At 53.1% G+C, this 17,418-nt stretch overlaps 5 non-coding genes across 5 annotated transcripts; 1 reads left to right on the forward strand and 4 right to left on the reverse strand.

Annotated features, from left to right (window-relative positions):
• Nucleotides 1-936: 936 nt before the first annotated feature.
• Nucleotides 937-1,041, reverse strand: TRNAR-UCU (transfer RNA arginine (anticodon UCU)). Its single transcript has 2 exons — nucleotides 1,005-1,041; nucleotides 937-972 (listed from the first exon to the last, which is right to left on the reverse strand). It is a non-coding gene; the product is annotated as a tRNA-Arg (tRNA).
• Nucleotides 1,042-2,912: 1,871 nt separating this feature from the next.
• On the forward strand, nucleotides 2,913-2,985 carry TRNAR-CCU (transfer RNA arginine (anticodon CCU)). The gene has a single exon. It is a non-coding gene; the product is annotated as a tRNA-Arg (tRNA).
• Nucleotides 2,986-9,946: 6,961 nt separating this feature from the next.
• On the reverse strand, nucleotides 9,947-10,019 carry TRNAV-GAC (transfer RNA valine (anticodon GAC)). The gene has a single exon. It is a non-coding gene; the product is annotated as a tRNA-Val (tRNA).
• Nucleotides 10,020-11,232: 1,213 nt separating this feature from the next.
• Nucleotides 11,233-11,326, reverse strand: TRNAI-UAU (transfer RNA isoleucine (anticodon UAU)). Its single transcript has 2 exons — nucleotides 11,289-11,326; nucleotides 11,233-11,268 (listed from the first exon to the last, which is right to left on the reverse strand). It is a non-coding gene; the product is annotated as a tRNA-Ile (tRNA).
• A 3,480-nt stretch (nucleotides 11,327-14,806) lies between these two features.
• On the reverse strand, nucleotides 14,807-14,911 carry TRNAR-UCU (transfer RNA arginine (anticodon UCU)). The gene is made up of 2 exons: nucleotides 14,875-14,911; nucleotides 14,807-14,842 (listed from the first exon to the last, which is right to left on the reverse strand). It is a non-coding gene; the product is annotated as a tRNA-Arg (tRNA).
• Nucleotides 14,912-17,418: the final 2,507 nt, after the last annotated feature.

The raw sequence follows: 17,418 nt of genomic DNA on the forward strand, positions 1-17,418 counted from the left end.
GAGGAGAAAAAATAACCCTCCGCCCGCTGATTGTCCCCCGTCAGCTTCTGTAACTTCACCTCCTGCCACAGCAGCTCCAGCTTTGAGCTACAAATCTCAAGGGGCTGGTGAGGAAATGAGGAGCTGGCAGCTCGGGTTAGTCGCTTCCATGAGAACAAGAGGTGGAGTGTTCACAAGGTGCATTTGCCTCCCCCGCAGAGCAGGGTGTTAGAAAGAGCTGGGAACAGAACAGCGAACCAAGTGCCGTCTCTGCCAAAGTGTGTTTCTGTGGTGTGGTGGTTATCAAAGTTGTGTAACAAATTAAAGGGCTGTGGTTCAAAGCCAGGTGAAAACAGAGCCCCATCTCTTATTGCTGCTCCCCTGGGTGCCTAGGTAAGTGCAGCTGCTGCTAACCAGCCTGTGCCCTGGATGAGCCCAACTACCATGTGATAGAGGGGGGTGACCTCACCTGATAATGCCCCTGGGTGCCAGCCTGGAGAAGGGAGATGAAACAGGCCAGGCAGCTGCTGCTGGAGGCTTGTGGCTTGCCCTCCCCTGCCCTGGGAGGCTGGTGCATTGGGCCGGCTCTGCCTGCTGCCTCCCTTGTGTGACTTGCCCAGTGTAACAGGCCAAATGTTGGAAAAGCCTCTTCCAAAAAAAGCAGAAGAAAAAGCTACACAAATTGGGTTTTGAAATTTGCGTAGCTTTTTCCAGAAGAGCAGTGTAGACACAGCCTGAGTGTTGCTCAGCACTGGTAGGAGACAGGGAGGGACAAAACGATCTAATGGCACCTGCAGCCTTTCAGAACAACCCCCAGCTCCAACCCCAAGAACCAGCCCTTCCCTCCATCCTCACTGGGGTCTGCTGGGAACTGTCTGGACTCAAGCCCACCCCACTGTCAGCCTAAGAATTGCCTGGTCTGTAAAAGGTGTCCAGGAAATGAGGAACCAGCTAAAGTGACTCTGGTGGGACTTGAACCCACAGCCTTTAAATGTCTAGTGGGGCTTACACTAACCATTGTAGCTTAGAAGTCCAACATGCTTTCCATTGCACCACAGAGCCTGATGGGCTACAGAGCTTGATATCTCCACTCTCTGCTTTGCAGCATGTCAATGCCTGGGGGAAAAGTAAGGGGAGCCAGGTCCACCTCTTTTGGGACAGCAGGTAGGAAGAGGGCCATGGAGCCCCTAACAGTGGAAATAAGGAATAAGAGCAGAGCAGTAGATAGAGAATGTGGGCATTGATCCCACTGCCTCTTGCATGCAAAGCAAGGGCTCTACCACTTGAGCTAATTCCCCTACTGATAAAAGTCTCTCCTGCCCCACCCACCTTGTTCCAGAGCCCACAACGTCCCTGCGGCTTCCCAGGGCTCCGTTCTGAAAGGGCCACTTGTGAGACTGGCACCCCTGGGTCGGCTAGCTCGGAGGTTTAGGACGTGGTGCTCGTATCACACAGACTCATCTTAAGAGCAAGCCCCTTGTTTCAAACCATAACGGGCTCGCTATTCCGATGTCCCTGCAAACCTCATGGCGCGAGGAGTGAGGGGCATTTCGGAACAGCGATTTATTTGGAACTAAGTGCTGTGTAGCCAGCACCAAATTACAAAATAAGCTATTTCAAAATTGACTCGAAATAAGCTACACAATGGTATAACTTATTCTGAGCTATGGGACACACCCCTAGTGAGCTAGAGCCCACCTCTGTCCCCAGCTCCCTCCCTGTTCCACCCACCCACTGCTGCCTGGCAGGCTCATGTCCTGTCCCTGGCCAGCCCCTTGGCATGTGTGAGCTGCTCTCCCTGCCCCCGTCACTCAGGGCTGGTTCTGGGGCTCAAGCAGGGAACATCAGAGGCTGCTCAGGGGGCCACGTTGTTAGGCCAGGGGCCCTCCTGTGGGGCTGTGAGTGTTGCTGTCCCTGCTGTACAGACAGGGCCTTAGAGCCAGGGAGAGATTCACTGAACAGGCCAAGGTCACTCAGTGAGTTAGAGCCAAGATCTGCCCCCAGCTCCCTGCCCCACCCACCGACGTACTGACTCCCTCGCTGAGAGGGGGCTGTTTGAATTGGCCTCTTCTCTCTGGAACCAGGTTTAAGCCACAGCTGAGGCTCTGGGCAGGGGGCTGGGTATGGGGGGTCTGAGTGTGGGAGAGGGAGCGTGTGTTCCTCTGGCTCAGCTTTTCCCTTTCTTCTACCCCAGCAATTGCCCTGTTGCAAAGCAGAAGGAGAGGATGAGGAGCTAGCTGAGATTTTGTGCACTGTACTGCAACTGTAGCCATGTTGGCTGTCTAAGCAGTGGTGTTTGGTGTGAGCCAGGCTAATCATTCGAAGGTTGTGGTTACAAATCCCACCCCAGTCACTTTTAGCTCATGATGGGAGTGACAGGGAGCTTGTGACAGGACTTCTGTGGGTGTGAGAGACGTGCCAGTAACTCTAGTGTCTGGCTCTGACACTCCAGCAGTGGGGCCGTCCATCCCGATTCAGACCAGGCCGCTCGGAGCCTCTCGCGCTTATCAAGGGGGAGTCTTCACTTGCGAGCCAGGGTCACATTGCAGAGCTCCCCCAGGGCCATCCCAGGGTGTCACCAGGCCGGCCTCCTGCGCCCTCGGTAATGTGGCTGCATTTTATCCTTCCCCTTCAGTAACAACCAGCCATTCCCCAACCAGCCCCAGCCACCGTGGGACCCGCTCCCTTCCCCAGGAGCAGTGTGAGCACCAGCGCGGCTCCCTGATGAGACACTTCCCTGGCTTTGGGAGGGAGACAAGACGTCAGGGCCCATGACTCGGAACCAGCTACCGATACCCATGGAAAGCTGATTTTCAGAGGGGTGTGATCAGCCCTTCCTGTGTATCTGGCTTCTTCAAAGGGGCTTAATCAGGAGTGAAAAATGGAAAAGGGCCATTTCGGAGGGTGAATATCTCTAGCATTGTTTTCTGTGTGCCCCAGTGGCCTAATGGATAAGGCACTGGCCTCCTAAACCAGGTGTTGTGGGTTCAAGTCCCACCTGGGGTGACAGTTTCCTTTCACTGCCAAAGAGCTTACCTTCCTCTCCTTTCTGCGACAGTTGGCAAGGATGCTCCCAAGTGGGTCTCTCTCTTACTCCACAGAACCTGTTCAGACCCCCTCATTTGCCAATGCTGGTGTTAGGTGCAGATCTGGGTGCTAAAAGCCCAGGTATCCAAAGTAAGAGTGAAGGGGCACATTTTCCTCCAGAAGGCCCAGGAGTGACAGACAGAGGGAGGTGGCTGTAGCAGAGCAGGGTCTGTCTGGAGACAAAGCGGAGCCTGAAGATGAGAAGACCCATGACAGGCAGAGACTCCAGAGCACGGGGGGCTAGTTATTTGGTCTGGCAAAGTGACAGAAAATCCCCAGGCCCTGAGCATGGTGCGGGCAAAGCCCATGGGGTAGTTTGCCTGGTGAGGTTTGGGGGCGTGGATCTTACACCTTGTAGATTTTCCCTTTGCAACATCCTCTGGCAAGGAGTTCCACTGGGCGCAAAAATGCTTCCTTTTTAACTCGGTTACTTACCAGTTTCATTCTGTCATCCTGGTTCTTAAGTAGGCGAAAAAATAATTTCTTATTTGCTTTCTGCACCCCTGTCATCATCACATAAACCCCTGTCCCGTCACCCCTTGCTTGTCCCTTTCCACGCTGAGAAGAAGAAGTTCCATGAACTCCTGGGAGCTGCTTTCCAAGGAAGAGGCATTTCCAAAATAGAAGATGGCCAAGGCCAATCCCCTACACAAAGGCCCAGGAAATACCAGTGGACATTGGGAAAGTTCCCTCTCGGGCAGCGCTACAGAATGGATCCGGCTGGCCATCGGGCTGACTAACCCATCAACAGACGAGTCCCCATGAGACTTCTCAGCCCAAGTGCAGAGACTGTGGAGTCCCCCACTCCCAGCCCAGTGGCAGAGGGGCAGCGCCCTGAGGAGGCGGGTCCTGAGGCGGAGGAGACCTTTGAAGGGAACAGAGACAAGGGAGACGTGAGGTGAGAGGAAGGGGAACAAGTTGCATCTTCTCAAGTGAGACGTGGTGGGAAACTGCTGGTTCCGGTGCAGACTCTTGCATTGTTATTGTGGAATAACGGCCATAGTTCCAAAAGAACTTTTGTGTGTGGACAGAACCTGCGCAGCCCAAGAAATGTGATTGGCAGCTCCTCCCCACAATCCTTTTGTCAATTGAAGTGCAGGGTTCTGAAGACATGGACCCAAGGTAAACACCTTGCTTGCTTTCTACTAAGGCCACGCTGACGGGAAAAGAATGGCTCCTTCGAGCCAGAGTTAAACCAGCAACCTAAGGATCACTTAACAAACACACACTACAGTCCTCTGCTCTGCCAGCTGAGCTATCGAAGGAGCCTGAGCAGCATTAATTTGTCCAGGTTGTCCCTTCTAAAAGTCTCAGGGCAACTGCTTCCCCAAATATATGGCATTGCTGATGAGGGGCAGAGGAGCACAGGGGCTGTCACAGGTACTTCACATGCAGACAGACCCGCTGAGTGAAACCTGAGCTAGATCCACCCATGTCTCAGCAAAAGGAAGAAAGTTGGGTTCTTCTCATGTGTCTTCTTTGTTCCAGAGTCTCTAGGGGTGCGGCACCGAAACCTATTGTGCTGGCCGTAATGTTTTTCCTTTATTTAAAATGAAGTTTGATCAACTAACATGAGACAGTTCAAACGCTTAATCGTTTAATGATTTAAATTAAACTTTTCTCCCCAGCTGCAGCCCTAGCAAAATGGCTGGGGTGTGATTATGTCATTAGTGGCGAGTGTCCATTAGTAACCAAGAGTCCCTGGAAAGGTTTGGGGAGGGCAGGGGCTCAGCAAAGGGGTGGGGTCTTGGGGAAGGGACAGGATAGATCCTGGCTTGCCCTGACATTTAATAGGTGACCTTGGGGGCATGTGGCCCCCTGAGCAGCAGCTGATGTTCCCTGTGTGAGCCCCAGAACCAGCCCTGAGTGACGGGGGCAGGGAGAGCAGCTCACACATGCCAAGGGGCTGGCCAGGGGCTGGACATGAGCCTGCAAGGCAGCAGTGACATCACAAGGAACTTTTTTAGCACCTCAGCTCATTGGCTGGGAGGCAGTGACCTCACAGAGGGACCATGGCAACAGCCAGGTGGGACAGGCTGCAGGGCTGGGGCATCTCAGAGACCCCCATGGCCTGGCTGCCTGGAATCTCCTTTGTGAGGTTTCCCCTTGAGGGCAGAAGGGATGGAGGATCCCATCTGGGAGTGTCTCTGTGGAGATTTCCCCTTTCCCCAGGCTGCAGTGAGAGGGGCTGGCACTGAACTGAAGAGAGATCTGGGAGAAGCAAGAGGAAGGGCTGCAAACACCCAACAAGGATGGGATTTGAACCCCTGCATGCACAGCACAATGGATTAGTAGTCCATCGCCTTAATCACGCAGCCACCTCATTGGGCCTGCAAAGTTTGTTTCAAACTACCCAAACCCAGCACTGCCAGGAACCTTTGTGCCACTTCCTGGTTGGCCAAGGACACCCAGGGCAGGAAGGTTTGGGCTTTTCACAATGTCCCCTGGGCTGTTGTACAAAGCTCAGTGCTTGTAACAAACCCAAACACCCCTTGGCTACATCTACCCTGCAGGCTTCTTACACAAGAACTGTTTTGTGCAAGAGTGCTTGTGCAAAATGTCTTGTGCAAGAGCATGTCCAAACTGCAATGTGCTTTTGTGCAAGAATGTCGGTGGCAGTGTGCACACTCTCTTGTGCAAGAAATCTCTGATGGCCATGTTAGCCATAGGGATTTCTTGCACGAAAAAACCCTGTTGCCCATTCATACTACAGGCAGTCCCCGGCTTACATGGATCCGACTTACATCGGATCCCTACTTACAAACTGGGTGAGGCAACACCGCACTAGCTGCGTCCCCCACCCCAGCAGACTGCCAAGACGTGCTGTGGTCTCGCCGCCCGCGTCCTCCGCAGTGAGAAAAGCCGCTCCGCATCTCCCTTGTCTCCTCCCCCCCAGCAGACCAGGGAGACGCGGAATGGCTTTTCTCAGCAGACACCTCAGCTTGAGAATAAAGGACTGAGGGAAGTGAGGTGTGGGAGAATAAAACTGAGCTCTGGAGAAATGTTTGGCTAGAGTTTCCCCTACAATATGTACCAGTTCCGACTTACATACAAATTCAACTTAAGAACAAACCTACAGTCCCTATCTTGTACGTAACCCGGGGACTTCCTGTACCTTCTTGTGCAAGAGCTCTTGCACAAGAGGGTTTATTCCTCATGGGGAGAGGAATAACTCTAGCCCAAGAAGCCCTCTCTTCCTACGTTTTGCCGTAAATTTAGTTGCTCAAGAACGCGCGTGCAGTGTAGATGCTTCTCAAGATTTTGCGCAAGAACAGCCATTCTTGATCAAGAAGCCTGCAGTGTAGACGTAGCCCCTGGGTGCCCAGAGAGGGGCTGTCTAGTCACAGTCTGGCTCGGCACGCGCTCTGCAATGGGAAGACGTCCACGGAGCAGGCAGATGGCAGCGGCACACGGCTCTGGTGGGCCCAGCATCCAGAGGAGCGTTTCTGATATGAGTGTTTACTGACAGTGTCCGTCTCTGGTCTGATTTCACAGTGTGGTGAGACACTGGCACCCACAGCAGCATGGATGGGGCGGCTGGAGGGAGTGGCTGGCGGGCGGCTGGTAGGAGCAGTGGCAAGTGGCCAAGGGAGTGGGTGAGCCTCATTTGCATTTCTAATGAGCCACCATTGTTGTGGAAGAGGCTCTTGTGCCAGAAGGAGCATCTACACAGCCCCTTCTTGTGCAAGAAAAACCCTCTTGTGCAATGCCGCTACGCTTAGCCTCATTTGCATATTTCTGGTGCAAGAACCTGCCAGCGTAGACATAGCCCAATTGTTTTCACTGTCAGGGGGCTCAGTGGCCCCTCCCTCTTCCTACCTGCTCTCCCAAAAGAGACAGACCTGGCTCCCCTTTCTTTTCCCCCAGCAATTGCCATGCTGCAAAGCAGATATCAGAGTGTAAGCAGGGGCTGAACTGCTGCTTGCTGTCAGCCAGCTAAAAGGAGGGGTGGGTGTGCCCACTACAGTTGTTTAGCTCTGCAAGGTAATTAACTGTTAACTGTTGACATGTAAATACTGCTCAGAAGGGAATTTGAGGTGTGGCTATGGAAATCCCATTCAGCCAGGGCTGATGGAGGGTCTGTGTTGGAATGGAATGTGGAGAATTGTATATAATTTAGGACTGTTGTGGGGGTCACTAATCATGCTACCCCTAAATGTGGGAACTGTAAAACATGCCACCAGTGCTCGCAGGAGAGACACCACCATCATGGTAAGAGGTCTCGGAAGAACAAGCCTCCCCCCTTCCAGAATTGAGTGGCTAGAGCTGGGGGAAATGGTTAAAAGATTTGAGTCAGCGTGTTTTACACCTGCCATCTGTGAGCTATAAGACTGGCCCAATCTGTGCCTTTCTCCCTTTGTTTTAAGGATAGACTTAAACCAGACTCCCTGAAGAGTCGTTTCTGTTGCTAGTCCAGTGAAAGCTGGATTCATTTGCTAGTCCAGCTGGTGGCTAAAGAGTTGAAATCACTGAGAGCTGAAATCACTGGTTTGGCTGAGTGCCAGACCTGTTGCCGCAGTGAAGTAGTGGCAGCCAGTGGTGTGGCGTGGAGCGGCGGCAGGCGAAGAGCGGCCACCAGCAGCGTGGAGCGGTGCAGTGGCAGGTGAGGAGCAGCCACCAGCGGCGTGGCGTGGAGCGGCAGCAGGTGAGGAGCGGCGACCAGAGGCATAGCGAGGAGTGGCGGCAGATGAAGAGCGGCTATCAGCTGCATGGCGTGGAGCGGTGGCTGGTGCCCAGTGGAGCGTCCAGAGGCGTGGAACGAGACAGCTGGTGGAGCGTGGTGGAGTTTCGTATAAGGTGCCTCCTATCTATCCCCTCCCACCCCCATTTATACCCAGGTTGGGAGGTGAAACCCTGTGGGTGAACTTTGGGACTCTCGGTGGCACGGACCAAGGACAGAGACCTTTGGGGTGTCAGACTTTTTGGACTTCGGGCGATTCTTGGCTGGCGTGGGGGCTTGGCTCATGTTAATGCCGTATGACTTCTCTTTGGCTGTGTCTACACTGGCATGAATTTCCGGAAATGCTTAAAACAGAATAGTTTTCATTATAAGTATTTCCGGAAAAAGAGCGTCTACATTGGCAAGATGCTTTTCCGGAAAAGCCCTTTTTCCGGAAAAGCGTCCGTGGCCAATGTAGACGTGCTTTTCCGGAAAAGAGCCCCGATCGTCAGTTCCGCAATCGGGGCTTTTTTCCGGAAAAGACTACTGGGCTGTCTACACTCGCCCTTTTCCGAAACAGTGTTCCGGAATAAGGACTTATGCCCGAGTGGGAGCAGAATAGTTTTTCTGGAATAGCGGCTGATTTTGTACAGTTCAACGTCTTTGCTTTTCCGGAAATTCAAGGGCCAGTGTAGACAGCTCGCAGCTTATTCCGGAAAAGCGGCTGATTTTCCGGAATAAGTGGCCCAGTGTAGACACAGCCTTTCTGTTTCATTAAATGTTTCTTTCCTACCTCAGACTCGGTGCTTGCGAGTGGGGAAGCATTGCCTCTCAGAGGCGCCCAGGGGTGCATGAATTTCCCAGATTACTGGGTGGGGCTCGAGCTGGTTCTATGTGTGATGGCCCCAAGATATTGATCCCAGCCCTGGTTACTGCCAGGCCTACCCGGAAGAAGGGTTACAAGAGACAGCAAAGGTCTCAATTCATAAGGCTCTGTGGTGCAATGGAAAGCGTGTTGGACTTCTAAGTTGTGGCGCTCACTGTGACCTAGGTGGGTCATTCAAAGGTTGTGGGTTCAAATCCTGCCAGAGTCACTTTAGCTGCTTCCTCATTTCCAGAGCAGCTTTTACAGAATAGGCAATCTTTAGGCTGACACCAGGATGGGCTTTAGTCCAGAGAGTTCCCAGGAGACCCCAGCGAGTGGGGAGGCAAGGGCTGCTCTGAAAGGCTGCAGGTGGCCACAGACCCTTTTGTCCCTCCATGTCACCTACCAGTGCTGTGCATCACTCAAGCTATGTCTATACTACACTGTTCTTCTGAAGAAGCTAGGTAAATCGTGAAGCCTAGTTTGCATAGCTTTTTCTGGAAGAAGGTTTTCCAACATTTGGCCTGTTTACACTGGGCCAAATGTGGGGAAAAAAACTTTTTTTTTTGTAACATTTCTTCTTCTTCATAAAATGAGGTTCACAGAGGCACCAAAAGCGCATGGTCTGCTCTTCTGAAAAAAATTCAGCAGCTGTGTTCTCTGGACTAAACCGTTGTCTCTGTAGTGTAGACAGAGCCCTGATGTAACATCTTATTTCAAGTTTAGGTGCAGCGTAGACAGAGGGTTGACTCAGAGTCCTTAGTGCTGCCTCTTAGACCATGGGACCTACACAAGGCACCTGTGACTCAGCTGGGCCAAACTGGAGCCCTGGCCCAGGCCCACTGGGACCAGCTTTGCTTGTTTTCCTTCCACCCAGAGCCCCCTTCTTCTCCTGGGCTGCAAGGAGGCTCCTGGGGGATGCCCTGAGACAGGCACAGGGCTCTGCCTCCCCACAGCCAGCCCCACCCCACAGGCTTTGGCAGAACAAGGGGGGGGAGGCTCTGCTCACCCTACTGAGTCCCACTGAGATGTTGAGCTTTTGTCCTGCCCCCCTCAGCTTGGCCTCGCTCCTCTGTCCCATTCCTGCCTCACTTCTCCTTGGGCAAGTCACACAAGGGAAGCAGCAGGAGGAGCTGGCCCCATACACCTGCTTCCGAGGGCAGGGGAGACTGAGACACAAGTGTCCATCAGGTGCCTGGCCTGACCCATCTGGCTTCCCCAGGCTGGCACAAAGGGGCATTCTCAGCTGATGTCACCATCACACCCCCCCGTCGCATGTGAGTTGGGCTTATCCCAGGCAGGAGGAGCTGCACTTACCCGAGTACCCAGGGGAGCAGCAATAAGAGAAGACCCTGTGTTTGTGCCTGGTTTTGAACCAGGAACCTTTTGCATGTCAGGCAAATGTGATAAGCACTACACCACAAAAACACACAACACACAACTGTTCTTCAGAGAATGGCACTTGTCTGACTGTTCTGTTCCTAGCTCTAGCTCTTTCCAACACCCTGCTCTGCAGGGGAGGGGATGCACCTTGTGAACACTCCACCTCTTGTTCTCATGGAAGCCACTAACCCCAGCTGCCAGCTCCTCATTTCCTCACCAGCCCCTTGAGATTTGTAGCTCAAAGCTGGAGCTGCTGTGGAAGGAGGTGAAGCTACAGAAGCTGACAGGGGACAATCAGCAGGCAGAGGGTTATTTTTTCTCCTCCCTGGGCTGATGTGGCTAGAACTGAGGAGAAGAAAATCCTCTTCCCTTCTCCTCAGAAGATGGAAATTGCAGTTGGTTCTCTTTCTGGTTCTACTAAAGCTGGACCCCAGGACTAGACTTTGTCTTTCCAAAGCCCTAATGAAAGCTGAGCCAATTGCTTGCAGACTGAGAATGTGAGTTAGAGAAGAGCATCGCCCAGCATGGGGCTTGAACCCATGACCCTGAGATTAAGAGTCTCATGTTCTTCCAACTGAGTTAGCCAGTCTGTGTGCGAAAAGTGTCCTAATATCCCATCACAGCATAACAGGAGCCAAGTGTTCTCCACTGCCTGACTTAAGACTCTTTCTTGCCCCTAATGTGGGGTTCTGGTCTGTGGAGAGGTTTGAACTCTAACCCCACTCCCAACACACCCACTTCTTTCCCCACGAGGAACGGCCCCATTTCCATCTCTCCGGGGACAGGAGAAGGGCTCTGGCCTGTTCTCTGCAAAATGCTCAGCCTGTTTCATTTTCTGCAGGAACGAGTGGGATCCATGCGCCCTGTTCCCCAGTGACAAGTGTGTGTCCTCTCCCCCCTTTCCACAGACACAGCAGGCCAGGGGGTTGTGCACCTGCAGTGGCCCCTTCCTACGTGGCCGGGAAGAAAGAAGCTTGGACTGACGGGCGAGTCTCACTTGCTGATCAGACTCCCAGGGCCTGAGCTCTGGGGCCAGCCCGGGGCGGGAGGGAGAGGGGGTGTGAAGAAATTCCAGGGGAGGGGGAAGAGGTGACCCAGTCCTCCCCCCATCAATTTTTTTTCTTTTTTGCTAAAACAAGTTTTGCTTCTATTTTGGGGGGGGACATGAGGGTTTTTCAAAAATCAAAAAGGGGGGGCGTGATGCTGAAAAGTTTTGGAACTACTGCAAGGGGACAACCCAGCAGGGACTCAAAAGGAGTGCTCCAGGTGAGGTTTGAACTCACAACCTCAGCATGTCTCCTACAAGTACTGCCTTATAAGTACTGTGCGCTGACCCATTGCGCCACTGGAGCAGATATTTGAAGTGTTTCTTCAAAGTCCTTAGATTGAAAAAATGAAGACGTACAACGTGGAATTGAAGTTTCTGCTGAGCCCTTGTTCTTTCTTTTCACAGGCAGAGCCAGGGGGGCTCCGCACATCCAGAGACCCCTCCCTCTTCCTCCCTGGTCTCTGAAATAACCCACCCTAGTGGGGCACAAAGCTGCTGGAGGCCAGAGCACTAGAGATGAGTTGCACGTGGGTTAGTGCTCCCTTTGCACGTGAGAGGTAGCAGGATTCACTCCCATCTTCTCCCACCTGCTCGCTGGTGCTCAGGGGTTGGCCCCTTTCCTGCTGCCCCAACTCTCATTCCCACAATGCACTTTGTGCAGGGACCGATGGTCATGGACAAGGCATGTGGCTGGGAGCCAGAAACCTTCCCAAAGTATACAACTCCCCCACCCCCGTTCTGCTCACACTCTCTGGCTGCCTCCAGCATGGGCTGAGCTCAGGGGTCAGATGGGCGACCTGCCCTGACGCTGTGATGGCATCAGGCACCTGAGCACAAGTCTGCTCACGAAGCTCTAATGGGCCTCAGACAAGCAAAACCCCCCTTAGTGAACCTCAAGGCAAGGAAGCCAAAAAGCCTGGAGCACAAGGACCTCCCAGCAACCACCCCAGCCCGTCCCACTGAGAATTGAACTCAGATTGGAGGATTCAGAGTCATTAGTGCTGCCCCTTACACCTGGGACCTAGACAGAAGGCCTGGGGTAGACACCTGGGACACTCACCTCTCAGACTGGCCTCTGCTCTCCTGGCTTCCCTCCAGCTGCTTCATCTCTCAGGACTCTCTGGCTATGTCTGCACGGCACTTTTATTTTGGAATAAGCTCTTCTGGAACAGTTTATTTGAAAATAGCACGTCTACACTGCAGGGAAACCTCAAAATGAGTCTGAGGAGGCTTCCCTAATGTAGACGTGTTACCTTGATTTAGAGCCCCAGGAGGAATAACTTAGAATGGCCCTGGGAAGGGGATATTTTGAAATAGCAGAAGTGGAGCATGTACACACGCCTCATTTTGAAATAGCTATTTCAGAATAGGCATTTTTCTGCGTACAGTGAGGTCTACAGAAGTTGGAATTAGCCGTCCGTTATTTCAGAATTACTTCAAAACAACAGAATTGCTGTCTAGACTCTTGCCTTGTTATTTTGGAATAACGGCCATTGTTTCAAAATAACTTTTCTGTGTGGACAGAACCTCTGTCCTGCCCCAGTTCTGATGCTTTCTGGACAAACTCCTTGTTAGGACCAGTCACAATCTGGGGTCAGTGAGGGTCCGTCCTACCTGAGACGTGTGTGACACAAAAGCCTCCTGTTCCCTGCCCAGTTCCCAACACTGGCTGCAGACCCAGAGATATTTGGTGCCTTGGCTGCTGTCCCTGCTGGCAGGGAGCTGTCCCGCACCTGCAGTTCATCTGCCTCCCGGAGAGGAGGTAGCTCTGTGAGGGGGAGAAGCCGGGGAATTTCCCTGCATGTGTAAAAACCATCACTGCCGGCCCGGCCTGGGGCAGTGCACTGGCATCCCTCATGTCTGGAGCATCCGCCAGGGAAAAACTGAAACTGTATCAGGAGATAAGGGGCCAGGGTCCCCCCCAGCAGGAGCTATAGGGAATAGGCTACCTCTACTTTTCCACAGCAGGAAATACTGGACGGGGTCCCTCCACCCGTCTCCAGGAGGAGCTATGGAGCCAGAGGACCCTCCACCCCCCAGAAAGAGCCAATGGGTGCCATGGGGGCTCACACACAAACAGGTGCACACGCCCTCAATATCGGTGCCCAGGGAAAAACTCGCTCGGCTCCTGGAACAGGAACAGCGACTAGCAGTGAGGCCCCTCCCTGGCAGCACCGTGTCAGACGGTTTCTTCTTGGCCTGGTGCCTCCTGAATGCTGGGAGCAGCTGCCTGGCCCGAGGGGCTGCAGTTCCTTGGAGAGAGGGGCTGGGGCCGGTGGCTGCAGGAAAACCCTTCTGCTGTGTCTGTGGCTGAGCTGCACAAAGGAAGATACAAGATCCCTGGGGGGGGGGGGGGTCTTTGCCGGATGAACATGCCTGAGGAAAGAAGCTGGAAGCGCAACAGACACACAAAAGGGGACGTAAGACAGTTTGAGTCGCACACACGGCAGGTGGCGCAGCTCATCCAGGGACTTTATCCACTCACAGAGCTTCTCCACGCCCCGAACTTCGCCAGGCAAACTGCCCCATGGGCCTCGCCCGCACCATGCTCAGGGCCTGGGGATTTTCTGTCACTTTGCCAGACCAGATCACTAGCCACCCCCACTGCTCTGGAGTCTCTGCCTCTCATTGGCCTTCTCATCCTCAGGCACCGCTTTGTCTCCAGACAGACCCTGCTCTGCTACAGGCACCTCTCTCTCGCTGTCACTCATGGGCCTTCAAGTGCAAAAAATGCCCCTTTGTTCTGCCTGTGAATACATGGGCTTTTAGGAAATACACCTGTATTTGCTAGGGAGGGGTCTGAACAGTTTTTATAGAGAGAGAGACAGCCACCATGGATCATCCTTGCCAACTGTCTCAGAGAGCCAAGGAAGGCAAATAATTTGTTAATGAGAGGAAACTGTCACCCCAGGTGGGACTTGAACCCACAATCCCTGGCTTAAAAGACTAATACCTTGTCCATTAGGCCAGTGGGGAACACAGAAAATAGGGCCAGGGATTCACCCTTCTAAATGTCCCTTCCTTGGCTTTTAGCTCCTAATGAAGCCCCTTTGAAGAAGCCAGATACACAGAAAGGGCTGATCATACCCCTCTGAAAATCAGCTTTCCATGGGTATCTGTACCTGGCTCCAAGTCATGGCTTCCCCAGGCTGGCACCCAGGGGCATTATCAGCTGATGTCACACTCCCTTTGTCACATGGGAGTTGGGCTCATCCCAGGTACAGGCTGGTCAGCAGCACCTGCACATACCTGGGCACCCAGGGGAGCAGCAATAAGGTCCTGATGTTAAGAGAAATAAGGGATCTTCCGGAAAAGGTTTATTTTCTGAAAGATCCCTGTCTACACTGGCGCTTTTTTCGGGCAAAGCCCCAAGCTGGAAAAAAGCGGCATCCATATTCATGCAAATGCCGCGGGAAAATTTAAATCCCCATGGTATTTGCAACTCCGAACTGTCTCATTAGCATCCCTTTTCCGGAAAAGAGTGCCAATGTAGACACAGCCATTGGGTTTCGAAATTTGCGTAGGTTTTTCCAGAAGGACATTGCAGTGTAGACACAGCCTGAGTGTTGCTCAGCACTCGTAGGAGACAGGGAGGGACAAAACAGTCTAAAAGCACCTGCAGCCTTTCAGAACAACTGCCAGCCCCAGCCCCAAGGACCAGCCCTTTTCTCCACCCTCACTGGGGTCTGCTGGGAATTGCCCGGATGCCAGCATACCCCAGTGTCAGCCTAAGGACTGACTGGTCTGTAAAAGCCACATCCTGGAAATGAGGAAGCAGCTAAAGTGACTCTGGTGGGACTTGAACCCACAGCCTTTGAATGTCTAGCTGGGCTCAGATTAACCACTACAGCTTAGAAGTCCAACATGCTTTCCATTGCACCACAGAGCCTGATCGACTACTGACTTTGATATCTCTACTCTCTGCTTTGCAGCATGGCAATTGCTGGGGGTCTGTCGCTTTTGGGAGAGGAGGTAGGAAGAGGGAGGCAGCCACTGAAATTAAAGGATAAGAGCTGAGCATGGAGACATTGATCCCACTGCCTCTCACATGCTAAGCAACCGCTCTACCACTTGAGCTAATTCCCCTGCTGGCAAAAAGAGCTGCTGCCTCACCCACCTTGTTCCAGAGCCCACAACGTCCCTGCGGCTGCCCAAAGCTCCTTTCTGAAAGGGCCACTTGTGAGACTGACACCCGTGGGCCGGCTAGCTTGGAGGTTTAGGGGACGTGGTGCTCATATCACACTGACGCGTTTTAAGAGCAAGCCCCTTATTTCAAGCTATAACGGGCTCGCTGTTCTGATGTCCCTGCATGGCAGGAGGAGGGAGGGATGTTTCGCAATAGCGATTTATTTGGAATAAGTGCTGTGTAGCCAGCCCCAAACTAGTGGAGGAATAAATCAGTCACATGAGTGTAGATTATGAAACTTTGTAGTTGTTGTTGCCTTGGAAACTCCCCACAGACCTTCCCCTGGGGTCCCGGGCAGCCGCTCACACCGCACAGCTCACTTCGAGGTGAGGGTGCTGTATAGACGTGCCCGTCCTGTTGAGGGGCAGCTTGCTGGGGGGAGGCTCTGGCCACTTCCTTTCCTTGTCTCTCTCAGGGTGTGTCTACACTGCAGGGCTACGTCTACACTGCAGGCTTTTTGCACAAGAGCAACTGCTCTTGTGTAAAAGCTTGTAGAGCGTCTACAGTGCAGGCACATTCTTGTGTAAGTAAATTTATAGTGCAGCATCAGACAACAGGGCTTCTTGCACAGAAGTTATTGCTCTCCCCACTTATAAGTCCTCTTGTGCAAGAACTCGTCAACAAGGTGGCAGTGTGGATGGGCAACAGGGGTTTCTTGCTCAAGAAAGCCATGTATCTAAAATGGCCATCAGAGCTTTCCTGAGCAGGAGAGCGTCCACACTGCCATAGGCGCGCTTGCAGAAAAGCACTTCTCTTGTGCAACAGCACATGGCAGTGTGGACACACTGTTGGGCAAGACATTTTGCACAAAACAGATATTGAGCAAGAAGTCTGCAGGGCAGATGTAGCCAGGAGGTGTTTGGGTTTGTTACCAGCACTGAGCTTTGTACAACAGCCCAGGGAACATTGTGAAAAGCCAAAACCTTCCCGCCCTGGGGCTACGTCTACACTGGCCCCTTTTCCGGAAGGGGCATGTAAATTTCACTAGTCGTCGTAGGGAAATATCCCCCGCGGCATTTAAATAAAAATGTCCGCCGCTTTTTTCCGGCTTTTAAAAAAGCCGGAAAAGAGCGTCTAGACTGGCCCCGATCCTCCGGAAAAAGTGCCCTTTTCCGGAGGCTCTTATTCCTACTTTGAAATCCCATCCTCATCGGGTGTTAGTAGACTTCTCTCTTGCCTCTCCCAGAGGTTCAGTGGCAGCCCTGCCTGCCCCACCCCCCTCCCACTGCAGCCAGGGGAAATCTCCACAGAGACACTCCCAGCTGGGACCCTCAATCCCTTCTGCCCTCAGGGGGAAACCTCACAAAGGAGATTCCAGGCAGCCAGGCCATGGGGGTCTCTGAGATGCCCCAGCCCTGCAGCCTGTCCCACCTGGCTGTTGCCATGGATGCTCTGTGAGGTCACTGCCTCCCAACCAATGAGCTGAGGTTCTGCAAAAGTTCCTTGTGATGTCACTGCTGCCTTGCAGGCTCATGTCCTGTCCTTGGCCAGCCCCTTGGCATGTGTGAGCTGCTCTCTCTGCCCCCCTCACTCAGGGCTGGTTCTGGGGCTCACACAGGGAACATCAGGGGCTGCTCAGGGGGCCACATTGCTAGGAATAAGGGATCTTTTGGACAATGTTTTATTTTCCAAAGGATCCCGTCTAGACTGGCGCTTTTTCCTGGCAAAGCCCCGAGCCGGAAAAAAGCAGCAGCCATGTTCATGCAAAGGAAGCGGGGGAGATTTAAATCCCCGCTTCATTTGCAATTGCGCTGTGTCTAATCTGCATCCCTTTTCCGCAAAAGGCCCTTCAGCAGCAGCACACGGCTGCCATCCAGCAGGCCCTTCCGGGGGCTTGTGCATCTGAGAGGCCCTGAGGGAGAGTTCCAGACAAGGACACCTGTGAGACTCTCCCCTGGGTGCCCCCACAAGGGCCTTCTGTATTTCCCCTCTGTGCCTCCCCCACCACCCACACACACGCTTCCCCTGCCCGCCCTTCCCACTTTCTGCTCCCGCCTCCCCTGCTGAAGACACGTGAGGAGACACGTGAGGAGACACGTGAGAAGTGGTTTGTTTTTTTGTGGACCTGCCCCGACCGCAGCCCTAGAGACTCTGGAACAAAGAAGACACATGAGAAGAACCCAACTTTCTTCCTTTTCCTGTGACATGGATGGATCTAGCTCAGGTTTCACTCAGGGGGTCTGTCTGCATGTGAAGTACCTGTGACAGCC

The sequence above is a fragment of the Pelodiscus sinensis genome, unplaced genomic scaffold (genome assembly GCF_049634645.1).
Source record: "Pelodiscus sinensis isolate JC-2024 unplaced genomic scaffold, ASM4963464v1 ctg35, whole genome shotgun sequence".
NCBI classification, from domain to species: domain Eukaryota; kingdom Metazoa; phylum Chordata; order Testudines; family Trionychidae; genus Pelodiscus; species Pelodiscus sinensis.